At 28.0% G+C, this 9,620-nt stretch overlaps 1 long non-coding RNA gene across 2 annotated transcripts; it reads right to left on the reverse strand.

Annotated features, from left to right (window-relative positions):
- Positions 1 to 921: 921 nt before the first annotated feature.
- LOC103578901 (uncharacterized) lies at positions 922 to 9,055 on the reverse strand. Of its 2 annotated transcripts, none has more exons than XR_008404545.1 (4): positions 8,116 to 9,053; positions 7,864 to 8,026; positions 1,557 to 6,182; positions 922 to 1,010 (listed from the first exon to the last, which is right to left on the reverse strand). It is a non-coding gene; the product is annotated as an uncharacterized LOC103578901 (long non-coding RNA). The 2 variants fall into 2 exon arrangements; XR_008404546.1 differs by lacking the exon at positions 922 to 1,010 and having other exon boundaries at positions 1,527 to 1,613; positions 1,709 to 6,182; positions 8,116 to 9,055.
- Between the last annotated feature and the right edge of the window lie 565 nt (positions 9,056 to 9,620).

Raw genomic sequence — 9,620 nt, forward strand, 5'->3', positions numbered from 1 at the left:
ACATCAAACCAAAATTTCAATGCATACAACGACCAACAAACTGACAATACAGCCCACACAGAAGACCAAATGAAACAAAAACTTATTCAAAAATGACGCTTCCATAAAACTCACAACAACAAGCATATTACCTCACCGTGTATAACTATTAATAGTGATGAACTACTTAATTTGGAGAAATTTTAATTCACGATAGATTCTGATATTAATTATAAGTTGATATTAATTTATTCTCCAGTTCCCCCACTTTCAAAACTTTCCGTCACGACAACAAACACTTCTTTTTATGCCTCGGTGCAATTCTCAGCCAGAAGACATTAGAAAATACCTTCCTACTACTCTGCCCCTGAACTCCTGAAAGTCACAGATCATAAATCATTGGTGTGAGCTCATAGAATGAAAATTCCTATATCTTAACTCCTACATCGGTTGCTGAAGTACGGAAATATGAATATGAAGTCAATTATAGGGAAGGTCGATTGAACGCTAATGTTGATGCGCTCTCTCGAAACCCCATTGACATAAAATTACTTAATATATTATTGATTTAGAACACAAAGCTTGGGAAACCGCTTCTTGAGGATAAACTCATAGGAAATAGTAGGTTGAGTATTAGCATGGATAAAAACAGAATAAGATAAAAAAAAAGAGTGTGAAAAAAAAATTATGGCATCGACTCCTTGGGGTTGTTGGACAACCCCCTCCAAATATAGTGGCGTAAACAGCAAGTTTATGGCCACCCTTGGCACGTTGTGCACATATCTGAAGGATAGAGATGCCTTCCCGACGACTCGCCGACCTGACGTTGAGGCGGAAAGCGAGACTCGAACGAGGACAGTACTCTCTTCCCAGGGAGACGAGTTGTTGGATGAGTGGCAGCCCTCTTCAGAGGGGTTTATTAGCCCTGTCCCTTGGGTGGTTGGACCACCCAGCAGTTGTTGTACCGAGCTCGGATGTCGTGTGGGGGTTTGAGTCCCCCATGCATGAGATGCCAGAGAGGACGTCCTCGCCTGAAATGTGTGAAAATGAAAGAGACATTATAGAAATGCATGCTTAAGTACTAACATTAAAGTTATCTAAAAGAAGTGAAACTAGTTTATATTTAAATATTCCGGAATCAGCAACAAATGTTTGTAGTCATAAATATCTAGTTTTCTTATATCCGGTTCAAACCAACCTCCCTGCCAATTCTTTTAATGATAATGATACTTTTCCTGAACCGATATTAAATGACGTTTATTCCTCAGACGATGAACCTGACAAGAACCCTAAAAACCCTGAATGGCTGACAAAAAGAATCAGAAAATCAATCTTACTTGTTGTGTAATTTCTAGTCTGCCGATTATAAGTCAAGTAACACAATTAAAAAGCCGCTGAAAATCCAGACAGAGCTACATTCAAATCAAAGGAATATTGTGACTGTCGGGTAAACCCTAATAAGTTTTCTTAAGGAAATTGGGTATTTTTGGCAAATGACGCGAAAACCAACGAACTTGATCGTAACTATATAGACCCTTATAAAATTACTGAAACCTGGAATAATGAAATGTAGCTACCTAATTCACCCCACCACATACCAAGTCGTACATACAAACAAGTTGAAATTAATATATCTGGAATAATATAACATAAGTGATAAGAATTTCCGAGTATAACTTTAATCAAATTTTCTTTAAATTCGTCAAAAGACTCTATAAAATTAAATTACCTTGTTGATCCGTATAATACTTCATAGTCTGGATTAAACTCTTGCTAAAATGTAAACACCGTGACCTCAATGATAAGGCTGGGCCGTACTAAACGAGTTTTTAAATTTTACTTTTCTTTGAATTTATTGATCAATTCTTATTACAAAAATTTTATAGCTTCCGAAAAATGTTTAAGATAAACTTTTTTTTTTGAAGGTTTTCATCATTTAAGTGACGTAATTATTCCAAACGTAATTAGAAAAATAAATTCGAACATCCGGTTAGTGCTGCTCACCCTTAAAAAATATGTATTCTTGTGTAATATAAATATTGTGCGTAACCTGAGTTAATATTTACTGTTAGTTTTAAATCATGAAAATGATTATTTTTGTAACTTGTAATGTAAATGTGCGACCACGATTTAACAACCAGTAATGGTATTATTTATATAGGTAATTGTCTTGCAGAATTTATATTTCATTCAGAATTAGCTTTAGCTATTATTATATATCGTTATATACATGTGTATATATGAGAGAAAAATTCGACGAACGATATGTCGAATTTTCATTAACGGGGGAGGTGTTATGTCCTCAACAGCCTCAGGTGCCTCCACCTGTTAATTAATTAGTAAACTTGAGATATATAAGAAGCGCGCATTTGAATTCCATTTGAAATTATATATTAATTTCTTAAAACACTTATTGCGTCTTAACAATATTGAGTCAATAATTTAAATGATAAATCGTCGTGGCACATACTCATTAAATTATATATTTTTATTATAAGAAAGTTTAAATAAATAGATAGATAAACCTTTATTTTGTATTCAGAGAAATATAAATACAGGTTGAGTGGTCTTGGAACGTTTCCTGTCATCCGATACTTAAAACCTAAACAAAACATACGCATAAAAATCATGAATAGGTCCTTGTTCTAAAGTTAACCGTCAATATGGTTATAAACAAATACATATTCTATCAACAAGTAAGAAAAGAAAATATATAATTAATAAATGTTACTTACTAATGAAAACCATGTCTCACCAGAATTTAACTATTACTGTTAATATTAAATAAAGAGTGACGCGTATAATAAATAAATTAAAGAAAATATAGAAATATAGCATTATATTGATTATAATAATGTTTCACAATAAATAGTAATGTCAATCGTACTAAATAATTAAATATAGAATAATTATGGAGAAATACACCTCTGATAGCCTAGAATATTTAACTGGAAGATTGTATCTAAGTACATATAAATAGAATAAGTAATAAGAAGTTGTAGAATGGATAAAGTGAAGAACGTATATGTGTAAGCTTATATCCCAAATTTGAATTAGTAGAAAGTATAAATGTATAAGTATAATATTTAGTAAAGAACATAGATATATAAGAATATATACATATAAGCATGAGTGTGAACATGAGAGTAGTGGGGAGAAGTTGGAGAGTGAAGGTCCGAGATCTCTCTGCCGTCTGATGTAACTTCACTTCTCTCCGAGAACTCTTTACGAATACAACTGTTATTACTGATCAAGTTTTATCCATACTTTATAATAAAATTCAGTCTTCAGATAAATGTTATTTTATCAATTACATCTATCCTTAATCATAGTTTAATTATTTCATTAAATAACAATCATAATCATCATCATCGTAGTAAACAATAAATTTATCCACTGTTTTCAAATTCAAAATTTGGTCCCGCGTGACAACGAACTGCCCACTGTCCAGGAGGTGGCGTCAGCTCCGATCCTAGTAACCTCCCAGGACATAACAATATTTTTATTAGTGATTTTCAAATATAGAGCCATTTTTTATAGGGATTTTTTTTTATTCACTTATTTTACAATACATATTTATAATTTTACATTTTATTAATATACATATATTTTTAATTATTGAATTTTTTTTACAACTTTTTATTTTTATATTTTTACATTTGTATGAAAGTAGTCATATACATTTTTATTTTGAGACATTTTTTTTTTACCGATTCTATGCTACCCCTCAAGAATTATTAGCCAGTATTGTATATCACCATCCATGTTAATTTTACATGGATATATATAGATATACAGTCTTGTAGTTTTTGTTTTTTATTAATTGTAATTAAACGACACTGAATTAATTAATCATTCGCATTCAGTGACCTACAATCGTCGATTAGAATTTTTTAAAAAAAAATTTAACTCAAATAATGGATTTTTTCACAAGTTACAGTGTTTCCAGGGTTTCATACATGACGAACAGGAAAATTTTTTGACCTATTTTGGTGTTTTTTTCCGATTCTATTGCAGTAAATCAATTTTTAAAAAGTATGGAATTAATCTCCATTAAATTATCTCGACAATAGTATGCAAAATATCTTGATTCCGTGAACTAACAAGGCTATAATAATAAAATAGCTGCCAAAATGAGGCGAAAAAAATTTTTCGATCGTAAAGCACTCTCTGATGCTTCGCATCATGAGTCGTGCAAAAAACTGTTCTAAATATCTAACAAATTTAGAATTTTTCGTAAATAATAATTAGTTATTGTATAAGGCCTGAGGCCAATTAAATTTAAAGTGTGGACAGAGTAAAAAAAGGTCATTTGGCATCCGAAATGGAAGTAGATTTCTATATATATACAATTTAATAATCATTCATCAAAAATTTTCAAAGATATAAACAATGGCATTATCACAATTACACATGAGTCAATTATGTGACTTGGAACCCTTATTAAAAGTGGAACAATTATCGTAAAACAAAAAATAAAAAAAGGTAAATATAGCTTTTCTTATCGGCTATCATGTTCTTTTTATATAATAAGGATAGATATACCCGTTAAAAAGTTATTTACGAAAAAAGCCGAAAAAGTAGGATTTTTCATTATTTTTTAAATTTCAAATATCCACTATTTTTAAACGAGTTGACCGATTTTGCCCATTTTCGAACTTAACCGTGATACTCGTTCATAGAATAAGTGTGCCAAGTTTCATTAAGATTCGTTAAAAATTGTAGCCGCTATCGTCGCAACATGGCGCGTTATATTACACACACACACACACACACATATATATATATATATATATATATATATATATATATATATATATATATATATATATATATATATATATATATATATATAAACTTTTAAACCAAAGGAAATTTTGGAACCTACTCGATGAATTATGACAGATTATGGCAAAATTGTTTGAAAATTCCACCATGAGGACAAATGCAAGAGATAGATTTCTATGAAATCTACTAAAAATTAGTAGTAATTGAAATTTAATTTAGAACTTTTTAACAATAATATATAAGTATTGTATGAAGCTTGAGGCCAATTAAATTTAGAGTGTGGATGGATTTAAAAAAAAAATAATTGTAATTTAAATTTAATGTAGAATTTTTTGAAAATAATAATTAATTATTGTATGGATACAATAATTTATTAATAATGCCGACAATTTTGAAATTAAATTTTAATTACAACTAATTTTTTTTTATTCTTTCCACACTTTAAATTTATTTCCTCTCAGGCCTCATACAATAATTAATTATTATTTTCGAAAAATTCTAAATTAAATTTAAATCACAATTTTTTTTATTCCATCCAAACTTTAAATGTAATTGGTCTCAAGCCACACAATAATTAATTATTATTTTCGAAAAGTTTTAAATTATATTTAAATTACAATTATTTTTTTTTAATTTTTTAAATTTCATTGACCTCATACCTCATACAGTAATTAATTATTAATCCCGAAAAAATCTAAATTAAATTTAAATTACAATTATTTGTTTTTTATTTCATCCACACTTTTAATTTAATTGGCATCAAGCCTCATACAATACTTAATTATTATTTTCAAAAAATTATAAATTAAATGTCCTTATTCTGTTTACGTTCTTGTTTTTCTGTTCATCTTCAAAATGTAAACCGGATTGTTGACTTATATAGATAAAATGAAAATTTATCAAACATATGATCAATAACTTGTTTAGATCCAGTACTATATAGTTTAGTAACTTCTTGCTAGTCAGAACAAAAAAGAATAAAGTGCGCGAAGCTGACGCCCAGCATCTCTCAAGAGTATTAAAAAATGTTTTCTCTCACAACGTCCGATTTCTTTTAGAACACGTCTCTCAACTTCTTAATAACTATTCCAGAAAAATCATAATATTTAATTGCGTTCAGCATCATTCTACGATTCGATTTAACCGCTGGTTATTTGTATACTCGAGCAGCTTAAAAAACTTGCATTAATTATATATAAATCATCACTGATAAATTTAAAATAATAAAAAATGGCTAACCTGTTATACTTAATCATAGAACTTGGTGTGCTGCTGATATCATTCCTTCCGTAACCGAACATAGGTTTGGACATAAGATCAGGTAGAGAAGATCCAGAACCCGTCAGCGATGGCGTTTAGTGCTACAGGACTGGGCGCTTTTATTGGAGTTGGACGCTTCAAGCCGCTGTTCGTATCTGCATCAACACCAATAATTATTACTCTTGAATTATTAATCACTCAATTTCATATATTCTGCGGTTGTATTTTAATGACAATTCAAAGATTGAAATTTAAAATGTCAATTAATAATATTTAAGTTACATAGAATACAAATGTTTTTTTTAAGAAATAAATATTTAAAACTTTTTTAAGATTTAAGAAAACAACAAATTTTTTCATTCAAACTTAAGTATATCATTGATACAAATTTTGAAACCAATGAATCTTATAAGATAAATGTCCCAATACCGGAACGACGAAGGGTATATGACTGATTTTTATCGTTTTAAAAATATTCAAATATATTATAAACCAAAATAATTTATTACATCATATAGAATAGACATTTACCAATTCAAAAATAATCAAATTAGTTCATTTTTTTTAAATTTAATATAAAAAAAAAATTTTTTTCTATGACACCCAAAAGACCCAATACCGGAACGCTGAAATAGCCTTATCCCAATACGGGAATTCGGTTGTCCTAATACCGGAACAGTAAATAAAATAAGTTATTTTTTGCATTTATTCATGGTGAAAATATTAATAATTATTAAATAATATTAATGTAAAACGAGTATGAATGTAGCAGACATCAGAGAGCTTTAAAATTATAAATAAATAAGATAAATAATTAAAAAAATAATATTTACAAAAAAAGCACTATTAATATCAAAATTTTTTGAATTTTCATTTGTTTAAATTTCATATTATTAATTATTTACTCGATTTATTAATAATTTTAAATTTGTCTGATGTCTGCTATATCACAACCATAATCTAAAATGTATTTAAAATTTTAAAATGATTGAATATACAATGAAAATGAATATTTGGAACTAAAGAATAGAAACAAAATAAATTATTTGAGGTTATACTAGAAAAATAATTAAAAAAAAAACTAAAAACAGAAATTTATTTTTTATGATTTAAATTAGAGTTTATCTATACTTAATCTATTTTTTATAACAATCATACATACTGCATTAAATATTAGGGCTCCAGTAATAATTAATATTGTACTTGATTTAGCCAGTCAATAAAACTCACCGTTAATGTCTATCAATAACATTAATAATATTAATATGATTGGCTGTTCCGATACTGGGCACGGGTCCATTTTTGTGTACCAATAGACGAGCAGTAAAATTAATATAATAATACTATTTTTTTCATATTTTTAATGTTTTCTTGAATTTTATCTCATTCAAGATGCATATACAACAAAAAAAAGTTATTGAAAAGTAATTCCATGCATTTTCTATAAGCTTAAGACCATTGACTGATTTCTTAGCAAAACCATTAAGAGACATAAAAAAGTTATGAATCCGAGACTATTGCTCTAATTAATATTTTTTTTTTTTTTCATATTTTAAATATTTTCTAAAATCTATTTTATATTTTATTTTTTTACTGATACATTAAGGTTTCAAATAAAGAAAGTTTTATTTAGTTACATCGCGTACGAGTTGAAATATAATATAATGATTATCAAATCGTTCCAATATTGGGTCTTGTTCCGGTATTGGGACATTTACTTTATCGAAGTAAAAAAAATTCACTCAAAATATTAGTACACAATTAATAATTGAACGTGAAAAAAAAATAGTCATAAAGCAATAATGTATAATATTAAATTACATTATAATGACGTACTTGATGGCATGGTACCTTGAATAATTTCTCAAAAATTTCGATGAATATTTTCGTATTTAATAAAAATATATCTGGCGTTTTTTTTTTTTTTTTTTTTTTTTTTCAATGGAGACTTGACGATGGAGTATGGATCCAAAATCATCGTCAATCCAACCAAATTAACCTGGAAAAAAAACCAAATAAATTAATTTTCTATAGCACTAACTCAATATTGTGAATTGTAAAAAATTAAACCAAAATTAAAATAAATACCAAGAATTTGGAAGGTAGACGAATACTGCAGAGAATTATGTAGCCCTTCCAAAGTCTCAAAGACATGGTAGTTTCACGGCTTTTACCTTACTTAAAAAGGTATTTTTATTCAATACAATTTAACTCTCACTTTTTGCTTCTACTTGTTGATAAACAAATAACAAATTTATATTTATCTAACTATGTATAACTACTCCGATATTGGAGTACAATCACACTGTTAAATTAATGGGTATAAACAAATATGGCGGTTGTCTCAAAGCTGTTTTACTTTTGCGCATGCACAATGATAATTAGTAATTAAAAATGTATTCCACTAAAAAATTAATTTAAAATAGAAAAACAATTGGATAAATAATATTATCAATCGGACCGTCAATAAAAAAAAATTAATCTATCAAATTAAAAAAAAACCATTCGATTAGCGAGAGTGAGTGCCAATTTAAGAACGAAACTTCGTTTAACTTTTTAAAAATAAACAATTATCGGACATATAAAAAATTATGTCGGACATTGGACGGACAATTGATTTGTTCATAACAAAATTAAAAAAAAATTAATTTTGAGGTGCTAAGTTCAAAGAGCTAACTTTCGATGCTACCAAGTATGTTGGCAACATACAATCGCTGACTCGAAATTATTGTAAACTTAAATAAGGCTAGAAAAAAATTCAACTGGCATTATAAGCAAACTGCTCTCAATTTATTTGACTCATTTTAAAAAAAGTATAAAATACTAATACATTAAATTATCTTTTTTTTAATAGATTAGTGACTATTTTTCATGATAGCAACAAATACACATGTAACATTTTATGTCCGACTTAATCACTGTATGCAAATACATAACATCAGTTCGATGTACAACTGTTCATAATTTGACATCCATCTATATTACTAAGTCACCATCTCGTACTGCTACTATCAGCCATCTGTATTTAAAGGAAACAACATTAAATGCAACTGACTAAATACAAATCTGTCTCAAACAGCTCCCTTAAGTTGGCGGGGGGAATTCGATTTTTGGCAAATTTTTTTTAGCAATTCGTTTGTTCGTCGATTGTTCGTCAATGTTCGCTATAAATAATTATTTGTTCGTTCTTTATTTTTTTTTAAATAAATTTTTAAAAATTTATTTGAAGTTAGCGGTGACTATACTCATTTTCTATCTTTTTTAATTTTTTTTCCATTTATCTTGATTTGTTTGTTAATACCCCACCAAAAATAGCGTTTGTTTGTTTGTTTTTATATTTATAATTAATTATTAAAATTTTAATTATGCCCGTTGATCTAATAGTAGTTGTGCGCATGCGCAAGTGTCTGCTCTAGGTTTAAAATTTTTTATTGTTTTCATTATTATTTATGTTTTAATTAAATTAGTAATCTTATCAAGTAATTATCAAATCCTGTTGATCATCTAGCACATCGTAAGAGTATCCAGGTATTTATCGGAGAGAAATGTCAATAAGCCACAATAAAATATGAAACGAAAGAGTCCTCAAAGAA

Source organism: Microplitis demolitor, chromosome 2 (assembly GCF_026212275.2).
Source record: "Microplitis demolitor isolate Queensland-Clemson2020A chromosome 2, iyMicDemo2.1a, whole genome shotgun sequence".
Lineage (NCBI taxonomy): Eukaryota > Metazoa > Arthropoda > Insecta > Hymenoptera > Braconidae > Microplitis > Microplitis demolitor.